Raw genomic sequence first — 15,486 nt, forward strand, 5'->3', positions numbered from 1 at the left:
ATCTGGTGTGTAAATATAAGAAGCTCTGAAAACAAGCCTCTAATCTGTGAACCTGGATTGTATTTACAATAAAACTTAAAAGTTGAGTTCGCCAGATTGTTACTGAATTGGCTAACACTATCCAAAATAAATATTTTGGATTTTTTTTGTCAAATTTTCAGCAAATTTTCAAAACCAAATAGGATTTGCAGGGAGCTCTATGCTGTGTGCAAATATAGTGTTATTTATTCTCCAAAGAAAACTGCTTCCTGAGGGGAAAAAAAAGGTAAAACCAAGTTATTATTTTGTCAACCCATTTTTCCAAGTTCTCTCAAGGTCTGTAAAATGTTGCAGGGCACATTTTGTTCCTGGAAGGATGATGGCGATTCTTTTCAGCCAATGAGGTGGAAGTAATATAGCCTGATCTATAGAACCACAAGGAAACTTAAAACACTGCTAGACTCTTGCTGGCCACCTCTAACTCAAATCAATATTGCAACTATAACCAAACGTAATCAAATCATTTGGAGTGTTAAGATTTAGAAGACTTCCAAAGGCTCAGCAGGGAACAGAGGGGCTCTTTTGATTCTCTCAGACTGACTGGGGAGCTGCCTCATCTTAATGCCTCTTAATTCAACCTGAAACCTCGACAAAGGGAGAGGAGAGAGACATTAAGAAAGAAGCAGATGACCTTTGAATCCATTTACACCTCACGGCAGAAAACAGCAGTAAGGCTGCGAGCAGGCACACTGACTATTCTTTAATAGAAATCTTGTGCTGCCTGCACCTGCTCAAAAGATGCCAAGAACCACAGGGAGGTTTTTCATAAGGCTGGTCTCCATCATTCAGGCAACCGCTGCCTCCAAAGGAGTAGGAAAGTATTTTATTTTGTTTTGTTCCATTCCATTTCTCAAGAATAAAACCATTCTCTCATCTTAACTCTTTTATTTTCTCCCATAATTAGGCTTAATATCTGGGACCCACAGAAAGCACTCTAAGTCAAGTCACCTTGATTAAATCGATAAATACAGCAGTAAACATAGTTTATGGTTTATTAAAAGTGCAATTGATTACATGCTGAAATATTCAGAGACCTCTGAATAAATCAACTAGTTAGAAAATTCAATATTTTTCAGACAGGAAGAATTTATCCTATGAGTACAATGCAAAAATGAAAGCTGTCTCCTGTAATTTTATTTGTTCAACCTCATGGAATAAAAGTCAAAGGCTGAAAGGGGGATTTCAGAGCATTCTTCATTCATGTGAGACTAATCTGTGCCATCCAAAAGGTCTACATATTTAGTCCTGAAACTCTCCCAAATGAGATTCAAAAAAAAAAACTCTGCTGCTTCTTTTTATGTCTCATAAGAACAATGAAGATAGTTGTCTTATTTATTTAGCTTGACCTTTTTCTCGTGTAACTGTCTTTAAATGTGGGAAATAACAAGACCTTGAGCTGAAGAAAACCTTACTAAAGATTCCATATGTGCATCTAGCCTCCTCTCTCTCTAGAGTTAGCTCTTTTGCCCTTCCATCTGCTCTGTAGGAAAGGCACTTACTAAGGTCACCCTTGATCCATGATGGCCTCTAAGAGTTTTTGTTGTTGGTCCTCATTGAAGAATTTCAGGCCACTCACTGTCCTCTCCCAGGCTCCTCACACCACTCCATTGTAGAGTTTCTGTTTCTTATTAGTTCCCTTTGCTTCTGTTGTCCTCTACTCCAAATGAGCTCAGATATCCTATCTTTCTGTTTTTCTAAGGGGACATCACTTCCTCTAATGGCTTCATCAACTACCTTGACATTAACTCTTAGATTAATGCCTTCGGCTTTAACTTCTTTTAAGTTCCACACATGTATCTCTTGCTGCCTACTGGGAGCACTAAAAACCCAGTAATTATCTAACATCTACCAGTATGTTTTCTCTTCTAAACATGCATGTCTTTTCTTTAATTAATTTTTTATTGAATATTTTAATTACATTTCAGGTGTTATCCCCTTTCCCAATTTTCCCCAGAAACCCCCATCCCATCACCTCTCCTCCTGCTTCTATGAGGATGTGACCACACCCATCCACTCCCACCTCCCCACCTTTGAATTCCCCCACACTGGGGCATCCAGCCTTCACAGAACCAAGGACCTCCTTTCCCTATGTCCTATGTCCTATAAGGCCCCCTTCCCCTACATATACAGCTAGAACCATGGGTCCCTCCCTATGTGCTGCCAGGTGGGTGATTTAGACCCTTGGAGCTCTGGTTGGTTGGTATTGTTGCTCTCCCCATGAGGCCACAAACACCTTCTGCTCCTTCAGTCTTCTAACTCCTCCATTGGGAACCCCTTGATCAGTTCAATGGTTAGCTGTGAGTGAGCATCTCCCTCTGTATATGTCAGGATCTGACAGACCTCTAAGGAGACAGCTATATTAGGCTCCTGTCAGCATGTACTTCCTGGAATTCACATCAATGTCTGCCTTTGGTGACTGACTGCACATGGTATGAATACCCAAGTGGAACAGTTTCCAGACGGCCCCTTCTTCAGTTTCTGTCTCACACTTTGTCTTCATATTTGCTCCCATGAGTATTTTGTGACTCCTTCTAAGAAGGACCGAAGCACCCACACTATGGTCTTCCTTCTTCATGAGCTTCATGTGGTCTGTGAGTTGTATCTTGGGTATTGTGAGCTTTTGGGCTAATATTGAAGACCCCCAAACTCGGGAGACCCTTACTCAAGTCTCAGGAAATCACAGCCAACCAAAAACTCGCAAGACACGGTACCTAGATGCAATCAACAGAGGTTTATTAGGGAAGACAGCTGGTATCCAGCGGTCAAACTGCTCACCCATGTACGAGTAGTTTGACCCCGGCCAGCAAGCTGAGGGGCTTTTTTATAGCACGGGGTGGGGAAAGGGAAGAATTTTCTCACGGTAATACATGATTGGTTGCATTTTCATGTGGTTACACATAATTGGTTGTTTTACAAATTTTGAACATCAGCAGGCGGTAACACTGGGAAGACCTCAAGGGGGAGGAGAGGTAACCAAGAGCAGTGGAAAAAAGCTAGTTCTTGAAACCACCCAGATGACTTGCCTCTTTCTCTGTGGTCAGGAATGTGTCTTCCTGCTTTGGGCCTTCCTCACCCACAGGTGGGTTTTCTTCCCTGAGGCTTGAGGAATGTTGCTTTTCCCCCGAATATATCCTGAGGCAGTGAAGGCCTGAAATCTTACATTCAGTTCTGCTTTCTGGAACCTGCATTCTTTTTGCTCAGGTCTAGGGGTAGAGAAAAAGCCTATATATATTTTATAAAATGGTCTTTATAATTTTTCACTCTACAATATCTACTTATCAGTGACTGCATACCATGTGTGTTCTTTTGTGATTGGGTTACCTCACTGAGGATGATAGAGGGCCAATATCCAATATATACAAAGAACTCAAGAAATTAGACTCCAGACAACCAAATAACCCTATTTAAAAATGGGGTACAGAGCTAAACAAAGAATTTCCAACTAAGGAATATTGAATGGCAGAGAAGCACCTAAAGAAATGTTCAACATCCTTAGTTATCAGAAATGCAAATCAAAACAACCTGAGATTCCACCTCACACCAGTCAGAATGGCTAAGTTAAAAATCGCAGGTGATAACAGATGCCAACAAGGATGTGGAGAAAGAGGAACACTCCTCCATTGTTGCTAGGATTGCAAGCTGATACAACCACTCTGGAAACCAGTCTAGTGGTTCCTCAGAAAATTGGACATATTATAACCTGGTGATCCAGCTATACCACTCCTGGGCATATATCCAAAAAAAAAAATGCTCCATCATATAACAAGGACACATGTTCCACTATGTTCATAGCAGTCTTACTTATAACAGCCAGAAGCTGGAAAGAACTCAGATGTCCTTCAACAGAGGCATGGATACAGAAAATGTGATACATTTACACAATGGAGTATTACTCAGCTATTAAAAACAATAAATTCATAAAATTCTTTGGCAAATGGATGGAACTAAACATGCATGACTTGGCCAGCAATGCCACCTTTCATCTAATTGCCGCAGCCAGAACCTTAGAGTCACCTCCAGCGTCTCCTACTTTCACATCCTACATTGTTTGGTGATCAGACAATACTGGTTATGTTTCTTCATGGCTCCCCATATGTTTGCCACTGTCTTTCCACGGTCATTGGCTTAAATACACTTTCAGAGACTTTCTATTGACTTAGTTCATTGGTCATCTTGTCATTCTTACCTAATCCATTCGTCTGCACTAATGCCTCAGAGATCTTTTACATGCCACTTTGCAAAGCAGATGCAGGTTCTGCATTTTCCTGAACACAGTAGAATCCTCTAATGACCCACTTTCTCCAATAGACAAAGATTCATTGAACACAGTGGACTTACTGATACTGTGGTCCGTCATCTCATATAGAGCATTCAAAGGGCATCTCATTCTACCGTATGTCTATAAATTTCCTTTTCCATCCTAAATTTTACTGTCTGTAAATTAAAATCTTGAATTCAATTACCCATAAAAGGTTTTTCAGCCTCTCATCTATTTTTCAATAGGGCATTGAAATACAAAATAATGCCAAAAGAAAATTTATTTATTCAGTATTAATATAATGTCATAATAATGCCATTAATTTAGTGGTAGGTATATGTGTTTCCATATTATCCTTGAAATTCATTGTAAATACGAAATTATTCTAAAATAAAACATTATTTTTCAAAACATGTATTGTTTTATTCATCATTTAAATGCTCTTATTGTTATATACACTCTGCCATGCACAGAAGAAAAAATATGAATTCTACCCACAAAGTTTACTAGAAATATTTAATTACCAAGTATGATAGTAATTAGGAGGAAGGCAAAGTAAGTCACTTATAGCTGAGAGTTACAGAAGAATGATGGAAAAGACAGAGTTGAGAGTAGGCTGTATCTCCCTTATAATAGATGGCTGCACTTTCCTTATATCTATAAAGATAAATGTTTCTTATATCTATAAAGATAGATGTCAGTAAATGTTGCTTACTGAAAAATTCTACTTATTGCAAAACTATTGCTCTTTAGGATCACTAATAATCATAAGAGAATAAACATAACAAACTCAGTATAGAACAGGTGAGTGAGAAAACAATGTTGAGTATCCTCATACAAATGCCAAGCCATTGGGACAGGACTTGGCTGACAAGTGATGGAGATCACTGTTGGGATCTCAAGACTGTTTCTTTCCTCAGAAGTCATGTGCTAAATATATCACTCTCCATATACTCCCAATGTAACAACATTTGTGTTTAGAACCTTTGAGAAGTTCTTAGGTTTAGATGACAGCATGAAAATGAAGCTCCCAGGATATACTTATATACTTCTAAGAGACCAGATGTCTCCTTCTCTGTGAAAGACAACTGTATAAAGAACAAGAGGCCACCACCAAGAAGCTGATCATTCTGGCACTTTAGGTCTTTCAATTATCTAAACATGTAAGAAAATAATATCTTCTTGTCAAGCCCACTCAGTAGATGGTGTTTAAAAGACTAAGATAGTTGATTATTTACCTACAGTATCAATAAGAAGCCCCTGTGATCTGAGTGATTTGGTTGGAATGTCCATTTGTAGAGCATTGGAAGTGTTATTGCCCCTGCCCCAGTAGAAGCCTTAAAGTGAATAACTCTGTTACATTATCACCTGAATAGTACCACAGACCACAATTATCTTGTAGCTCAGTGATCATTACCTATGAAGGATTTGAAGTAGTTGCAGAGGAGTCTTGATGGCTACTTATAAAAGCCATCCTAAAGGTAGGAAACCCACTATTACAAGTCTACTATCCCTAGTTAGCAAGTATAAAATTGGATAAAACTGAGATGGACTCTACTTTTCTTAACACCACTATACTTTGGATAAATTGATTTCCTGTCTATTCCCATTTCCTTCATTAATATCATTTGATTTGCCAGCGATCCCTTCCCAGACTTTGGGAAAAGATAAAAAAAAAAATGATTTAAGATTTAGTAATGCAACTAGGATGAAGCTGTTCACTATATTGGAATATCAGAGTTCACGAAAGGGTGAAGAGTCGATGTTGTGTGGTTAGCAAGGGTATCTGTGATGAGTCTGTGAAGTGGACTTGATAAAAATTGTCATCAAAATCGAAGCCAGCTCAAGGACTCCACTGAGCTGAAAGGCATAAATGTAGCAGCATTTGCATACAATTGGGATCCCATCCTTGTCATTTCGTTGAGGTCCAAATTGGATGATCCTGGGTACTGCCAAGGCTTCTCAGAAAGAAAACCAACCGAGTCCAAAGACAACCAGAGCTCCAACTCAGCAAATGAGAAGTGACCTGTGCTTTCAGTTCCCACTGGAAGACTTAAATACTAAACTAGAATATGAATGGAAAAAATAAAGAAACAAGGGTTGAGAAATGCTTCCAAAGATACAGCTCTGCGTTTACTCCATCACATTAACAGACTACATGAACATATCAAGTTCTGGGCCCTGTCTATTGATGGTGAAAAAAAAAATCCGCATGTGTTTCATGTGAACCAAAGGCTTTATCTGTGCTGGAATAGGGAAGATGAAAATGTCCTATGACTGTAGCCACTCAAGGGAAGGATAAGCCTCCAAACAGGCGGTGGGGTGAGTTGCTGAAAGAGCAGTGCTTTCAGCAATATAGTCTTTCAAAATGGGGTGCAAAGAAAGAGACGAGACAAATTGAAATCTTTCATTAAGCAAAGGAAACTGCAGATATTGGGAGAGAACACATGGGCATACTTTAATTTTGGCCAAACTGAGCCTAGTTGTTTAGAATACCTGTTTAAAAATTACCCTCAAGGAAAAAAGGACTTTATACAACTATACAGCTAGTATATTGTACCCTGCACTAGAATATCAAATAAAGTCAAACATTCTATGTACTCACTCCTCTCTTTTAAAATCAAGCCAGTCAAACACCATTATGTTTCAGGGTCTCACTGTGATTTATCCAGGAGGAATATTCCCTTGGATGAAAGTAAAATGTTCACCCTGAGTATCTAATTATATTTTCCAATGTACCCAGCAGACAGTGGCCACCACCATGCTGTGAAAGTGAAATTAAGAGTCAGATCATTTTCCATCAGTTGAGAAGTGTATCCAGCCAATGTTGAGAGTACCTTTCTTCCCACAAGTTCTCAACATTTCAGCAGAAAACCTCCATTTTATTTCCTAGAAACAAATTCCATAAATAACAGAGTTATGTGTGATTAGAGAGCTAATGAGTGCCAAGGGAGACTAAAGGTGGGGCAAGGCCAGAGCTGAGTGAGACCTTGTCTCAATGATGCCACTTAGAAAGAACAATTCAGGCTTTTGTCAAATCACATCTATCTGATGGAAAATAGATAGATCACAGTAGGCTCTTCTTTAGAGTCTGTCCCTAAGATGCCATATACCACTTTAGCCTCTCAAGGACTTCATTTTGTTTTTATCATTGTGAATAATGCTTTTGATTGGTTTATTTCAGAGAACAAAGCTGTGGTTAGATCTGAAGATAATGCTGGAGAATCAGGACAACATGTCCCTCCAGTGCCCACTTGCCACCTTCTCCAGTACAAAGCATTTAACCTTTCCAGAAGAACTGTTCACAGGAAATGGAATAGTAGTATAATTTGATGAGGAAGACAAAATAATTCCAGGCACATGGATTCAGAACAAAACATCTGTTCTACAGACCCTCAACACAGTATATATGAATAGAATGCTGGAGAGCTTTGAAAAGAAGGTCAAAAGATCTCAATTTGATCATGAAGACCATGACAGTCAAGCAACTGTAGGTTGGTTGGGTTTAGTTTTCTGCCTCCTAGGGAACTTCGAAGTGAAAAGGAAGGTTAACCTATTCAATAAAAGAAACATTCACCAATCTGTCTACTCCACAAACATGGTTTTCAGCTCTTAAGGTACCTGTGAATGTGATGTATTAATTTTTATTCCCTGTTCTTCGGGTCAAACAGCTTTCTGTAGAGAAAACAGAGCTATTTCTGGTCCTGAGGAATATATGCCAGCTCCCCAAGTAGAAGCTCTAAAAGAACACAGTAAACATTTGCTCATTTACAGCCTACTGCTCAATAATTATTCACTCTTCCAGAAACACAGAACTAAGATGGAGTCATGAGCACACCTTGTGTTTCATAACTTCGTCTTAGGATTCGATGGTCTAGTAAAACCAATTATTATTTCCAAAAGCATATTCAATTTCAATATTCATGTTGGCATAAATAGGAATAATTTATAGTAGATTATGTGTAATATTTATATCTGTAAATTTATATTACAACTTAATTTCCTCTTAAATGTATTTTTATATTCTTGTTTCATTAACAGTTTACCCTAGAGAGATCAATGAGCAAATCCCATCTCCTAAAATTAAATTTAGTTTCCATTTCCTTAAATGGGATGAATAATATAGATATTAATTTTCAAATTTGTTGATCCTATGTAGAATGAAGTACAAAGAGAACTCAATTTTTCACATAATTGACTTTTAAACAACTCATTTCTACAGATAATTCTTGTGGGAAAAATTCATCAAAATTAAATGGAAATAATACTGACTCATCAGCATATAAATAAGAAACATACAATATTTTGTACTCTCAGGTAAGAATTATTCTCTCCAAGACAAAAATCTCACAATAAGTTCCCTACAGGATTGCAGAATCAAGTTACTGTTGATCCCAATGAACATGAGCACAGGGCGTTGGGAGCATCAGGTTACAGATCTCAGTGAGGCTTGCCTCCAAGTCTGAATTATGGAAACAGGATTAGAAAGGAACTATGCTATCTTATATTTTATTTGCTTATTATTATAGCATATGTATGGCAGGGGTCAGGCAGTAGGTGAGTACCTCGTTATGCATGTAAGATCAGATTACATCCATGTGGAGGTCAGAGGATAGCACTGTGGTATTTGTTCTCTCTCCAGCTTCACATGGGTTATAGGGATTCAAATCAGGACATCTATCTGTCCAGCACTTGCTTTACCCACTGAACCAACTCATCAAGCCACAGGGTATCTTCTTGTATGACAAATGGGATGCCCCTTGAATTATCATTTTTTATTCTAAGAGAGGGTTTTGCATTTGTCGATGTGTGACAAAGAAGCAGAAAAGTAGCTCAAACTGGAATTCAGATAAAATAACAATGAGTTAAAGTGAGGGCAATATATATTATCCATTTTGGGATTCTATGGCAATTTTCAGCTTATTATAGCAAACAATTGAATAAATATTACTATTTTCTCCAACACACACACACACGACCTATCAACAAACTTTAAAAATATATGCATTTAATTTTATAAGTGTTGGTGGGAGAATATCTGTGCACAGATTGCTTGGGAAATGTAATATATTTCCCTAAATGCTAGAGGATAAAGAAAGGGGGCTCTAGGAAAGAGACAAAAGTATGACATCTTCTCCTTGATTGCTGCAGGACTCACTTTTCTTTAAAGTCAGAAGGCTCTACGTGTTTCTTAGATACTTGGTAGTGTCTGTTTCAAAATTAATAACATCTAAGCCTGTCACTCTCTGTAGTTCCTCAAACTTGAAAATAGTACCCCTTTCCAATCTACCACTTCCAACACACATACATACAAGGTACTATTGTAGATTTCCAATGTTGCAATTCTGAATCTTTTCCCACTAAGTGCTCTGGATTAGTGTTTCAGTTCCTCAGTGTTGACTAGTCTTTATACATATGTACACGAAGATTTCTCAACAAGTACAAAGAGTGAGGCATACCTGTTAGCGGGTGTCAATCTGTGGGTCACAACCCCTTTGGAGTTGAATTGACACTTTCATGAGGATCACATATCAAATTTTTACATTAAAAATTCATAACAGTAGCAAATTACAGTTATGAAGTAGCAACAAAATTATTTTTTGGTTGGGGGTCACCACAGCATGAGGAACTATAGTAAAGGGTCACAACATCAGAAAGGTTGAGAACCATTGGTCTCTGTGGAATTGACCAAGAAACAAACAAACAAACAAATGGAGTTTCAAGAGAATTGAGTTCCTTTTGATGTTTCTTTTCTACCTCAAATAATAAAATTGTCTAATTCATTTACACCCAATATGAATCCTCAACATCATCCTGCTGAGACCCTGGGACAAAAATGGCCCCAAACTTAACTGTATTTTTATGGCACTCTTATATCAACTGCTAACTATTGATTTCTAAGGCTCATTATTCATGGACAGCTAGCTATGGAAGATACAGGACAGAGTACTGATCTCACCATCTGAATATGAATTGTTTTATTACCAATGTGAAACTCACTAAAATCTCTAAGTTCCAAGATGTCTTCTTGTGAAATTCTTAAAAATAATACCTATCCCATGGGCTATTTGTTATCATAGCACCTTTACAACAGTATGTAACCAGGGACATGGTCAAAAGCAGAGGGGAGAAAAATCAACTTTACTTAAAGAGATATTTTAGTGACTATATATATTACTTAGAAGAACTGTGAGCCTTACCCTTCTTAAACAGAAAGGAGTACTGTGGCTAATGAGTGACATCGGTCATGGGAGCTGAAAACACCGGAGTGGCACTCTTAAGTGGCACATAAATGCCACCCGTTCCATAGGGGGTTCTATTTAACTTTCTAAGGACCATCTGTGGTATCATCTTCCTCCAGCAGCCATGGATGACTGAACCTCATCTGTGTACTCACTTTGGGGGTTCAGAGAAGTCAGAGCTGTAATTGCACTTAATGAGAAAAGCTGCTCAGATAAAAACATCAATAAATGCCAACAGTGCCGTGTCATCATTTTTTCTTCAAACACAAACCGTCTGTTGCTAAACTGCATCACAGCCATCCCATAAAACTCTATACTTAAATCCATAAATCCAAAAAAAATCAAATGAAACTAATTTGATATTTTAATTATGGTTGATACTACTTATGGACAAAGGCACCATTTGATGGTTTTTCTGTAACTGCTTGATCTGAAAATTTTAAGTGCGGGACAATAAAGAGGCTAGAAAAGGAAAGAAGGGTGCTTTGAATTAAGGAATAGTGGAGGGGGGCACTGTGAGGAAGTGCAGATCAAAGTGAGGGGCAAGGCAGGGAAACAAGACAAAAGCAACAGCAGACAGAAGCAGCAAAAGCCAACAGCTGCAGTAGAAGCGGAGGGAAGCGGAAAGAAAATGTGCTTTCACTTACATGACTCCGGAAGGATATTTTAAAATTCCATGATGTCACTTCCATGTCAATATAACAAAAAAGATTTCATAAAGCATGGCCGCATTCCTTTCCTCTATCAGGATAAGGTTACTGCACACTGCGGACTTATTTTCTATTGTATACGTGTGAGAGCGCCATGTTCAGTAGACATTTTACAACAACTATCCTAAAATGATCTAGATTTTTTTTATTTTAAAAATCATGGTTTACCAGAGCACACTTAACAATGTCCCTCCAATGAAGATTAATTTTTTTTCTTTTCTAGTGTATATCCTATGGAGCTATTTTCTTTCATACTTAAAGCCAATCTTGAAAATGTACATGTCACATAAAAAAGTAGAATCAACTTCTAAAAACTGCATTTTTAATTTTAAATGGACACTCAAGCAACAACGACATTCCTGTCAAAAAGGAAAATACCCTTAGAATATTATTTTCCTGCACAAGATCTAAGCATAACATTATGGATCTCATTAGACATTTAAAAGGAGTTCCAGGTACTTTTACCTGTTTCTGTTTTCATTTGATTATCTACAGTTTATGTATAGGAAAGTTATGATAGGTGTTTCCCCTGTACCAAAGTATGGCTACCCGGTTACTTGTGAGAGCACATCCACAGATGAATCCTTTCAGAAGAAAACCTTTAGAACTCCATGCATACCATCAGGTGTCCAGCAGGCAGCTAAGTGTGTGATCTTCTCAGTCACCCAATTGCCTCTCAAGGGATGATCTAAATTATGCATATTTAATTCTAACTCTGAGATTACATAGCAATATATATATATATATATATATATATATATATATATATATATATATATAGAGAGAGAGAGAGAGAGAGAGAGAGAGAGAGAGAAAATACATAGAAAGAAAAGTATAAATGAAAAGTTCAGTCCATGAGAAAATATTGTTTGTACCCAATACCAAAGCTGAGATGTCCATGAATTAAAAAAATATTTGGCTTTCTGTGTATCATTGAGTAGTTGACAATGGCTCTCTCTCCTTGTCTTCTCATTCTGATGTTGCCTAGGCATTATTCAGATGAAACCTGGGCAAGATTGCCCCTACAACCTTTACTCCACCCTCCACAGTCCCTGAACATTTTAACATTTAATTGAGAAGTTTTAAGTGCCAGTGAACCAGGATCAAATGCAGGTGCTCAGACCTCAAAACTCTATGCATTCTAACATATATGCTCAATGTTATCTTTAGAATGTCATACGAACTGAGGAGGTGGCAGGAGGCAGGCAGCAAAGAGTCCTCACTGCCGACTCTCCATCTGGACCATGGTGCACATCACCTGTCCTTCTCTGTCCATCATGATATTGTCCTAGAGCTCAGTAGCTGTGATTCCATCAATACTAAATCAGCTGAAAGTCCCAGCCATTACCTTTGCCAGAGCCAAAGTAATGGTTGGCTTCCTACTGGCATCAAAAACACCACCTACAAATCAAAAAAGAAGGTAAAATGGCAGCTGTGTGCACATATTTCAATAAAGGCTCAGGGCCTCTGCTTTTAAGCAAGGTAATTTCTTTACACAAAATTAGTGTAGATTTCCTAAAGATCGTAGATAAACAGGTTAACAATCAGACTCTCCAATCAGCAATAATATTTTATTCTCTAGGTCCTAACTGAACTAATAAAAAAGATGTTGCCTGTGAAAGGTAAGTTTATAACTAAATTATTAAAATCTGATATAGTTACTAGTTTTTATTGTCCATAACAAGAACTCATGCAAGAAGCCCAACATGGAATTATGCCTTTTAAGAAACTATAAACAGAATACTGTGGAAGAAAGTCTAGGACTCCCAAATTCCAAGTGCCACTTCATCAAAGACTTGTGAATTGTAAGCCAATTCCTGCCTAATATTTACTTTATTTTAATTCCTTACTTGACAGTCCAGTTGCCTAACACAGTTGGAAACTGGATTGCAGATGAAGCGATGCCTGGGTCCACTGCTATTTGATTCGGAGACAATGTTAACAGTGATTATAGCAGATCCTTTGAAGACTACAGCTGGGGAGAATTAACATGCAGAACTCATCCCAGCAAAAGATCTCAAAAAATGCCTATAAGCACAAACATAGAGTTTCCCCCTCCTTAAAGAGGCAGATGAACACTATTGGGACAATTTCTCCACCAGCTTCTAAGTGATAAGTTATGAAGCAAATAAGATACCTAGCTTGCAAACTCACATTTTTGCAGCATTTTTCATAGCTGATAGACATAAAGTTGTTCCATGTGTCATAAGAACATGCCATTTGAGAGTTTAATGATTTCATAAGTGGATGCAAAGGGACAACTATGCACTGGAGACCAGTTGACCAGAAAAGTAAATATGTACCAGACTTCTGATTGTGTTCATGCCATACTACAGTAAGCACTTACAACAAATGACTTGAGTGATTTGAAAAGTGCTTAGATGCTGTAGATACCAGTACTGTCATCACAGAGAAAGGTTTATTACTAAACTCTGCTGGGCTTAAAATTATGCAGAAAAGAATTCAAATATGTATGAGACCCATAAAGATGAATTAAGAAAATACTCCAATGTAAAACTGAATACCAAGCATGACAAATGTTGGGTCCTGGGTGTGCCCAAAAACATAAATCATAATAGACAGAAGAGAATGCAACATTAGGTGGTACAACATAGCCAAAATGCACAAAATACTCTCCACTCTAACCATTCTTAACACCTACTCAACATGGATAATGAATTCAATAAGATTGTATAGGATTATTTAACTCTGCGACAAAAACTCAGAGTTTGTCGAGGGGAACATTCACTTTCTTAAAATATAAATAATGCTAGGGAGAATGGAAGGCAAGACAGGGTAAATGACATTAAATAAAAACAAAGAAGAAATTCTCTTAATAGATGATGCACTTGATATAGTCTAGAAACACAAAGCCTCCCTCCAGACATTTAGTATTTTTTTTTTCATTCTGAAACACCCACCCCAATATTCCAATACATAGTCTGAGCTCTCTTTTTCTCTTATCATCCAGCTATTTTGAAAAAGCATACACTCAGAGTTAAACTGAAGCTCTAAATTACATTTCTCACACACACACACACACACACACACACACACACACACACACACACACACACAAACACACATCTTGTCTCCAGGATCTAAGCTCATCAAAGTGAGAAACTTCACTCTGAGTATGTCATTCCCTCAAAAGGGAGAATGCAATGACAATTTTAGCATCATCTATGGTTTCATGCTTGAAACAGCACCTAAGGTATATTCATGAACCAGAATAGGCCTTATGACTGTTATACAATTCCATTTTGGCATCTAGTCAGCCATGAAAGCAGTTTCATTTTTATGTGAAATATGCCAGATGGCATATGCCCTGCATGGTTAAAGAAACACTCAGAGCTTAATTCTGCAGCAAGCACGTTACTAGAGAGAACATTTGATCACATGGTTATGTGAGCCCCACGTGATGTTTTAAGAGCAGCCCGATGACTGTTCTCATTTAGTACTTTTACATTTTAATTGTTGGGGCAAGGAAGGGGTGTGTCTTGTGTGCATTTATGGGCACTGTTGAACTATCTATTTGTTGTTGATGGCCACTAAGCTTATAAAGAACCCAGGTTTACTGTGAAAGAAAGTAAATCAGTCTGGAGAGATGACCCAGTGAGTTTGAATTCCTAGTACTCAGGTAAAACCAAATGCAGTCTTGCCCATCTGTAAGCCTAGTGCTTCTAAAAAGAAGATGTTTACTCAAAAGCCACCAAGCCTGGCACATACATACTGTAACACTATATGTATATGTATGTTACTGTAAGAAATCCTATGACAGGTAATAAAAAAGAACTAGCTGAGAAAGTTATACATCTGGTCTGACAGTCTCGGAAGAGAGAATGAAGGCTCTCAATCACTGAACTGTAGAATTCAAGAGCAAGAAGAAAAGAAAATTCAATGCTATTTTATTTATATGTGAACTTACTAATTATTGCTCCAAGAAAGAACCAAATTCACAGACTACAAGAGAGGCATACATGTATGTGAGAGACCCTGACACGATAAACTTTAATTAAAGCAATGACTACTTGCCACATGCTACATTCCTAGCATTGTGCAGGGTGATATGAAGATGTCCAACCTCACATCTTGGTTGTATAAAAACAAAGCTTAAATATGTAAGGCAGGGTCTGCAAGGAAACTCACTGTCATCAATGTATGGATAATCTTGGAAGCTTTAATCACATATAAGTAGTTGTGAATCTCTATGGAGATAAGATTTTCAGTGGGGTCT

The sequence above is a fragment of the Arvicanthis niloticus genome, chromosome 11, assembly GCF_011762505.2.
Source record: "Arvicanthis niloticus isolate mArvNil1 chromosome 11, mArvNil1.pat.X, whole genome shotgun sequence".
NCBI lineage: Eukaryota > Metazoa > Chordata > Mammalia > Rodentia > Muridae > Arvicanthis > Arvicanthis niloticus.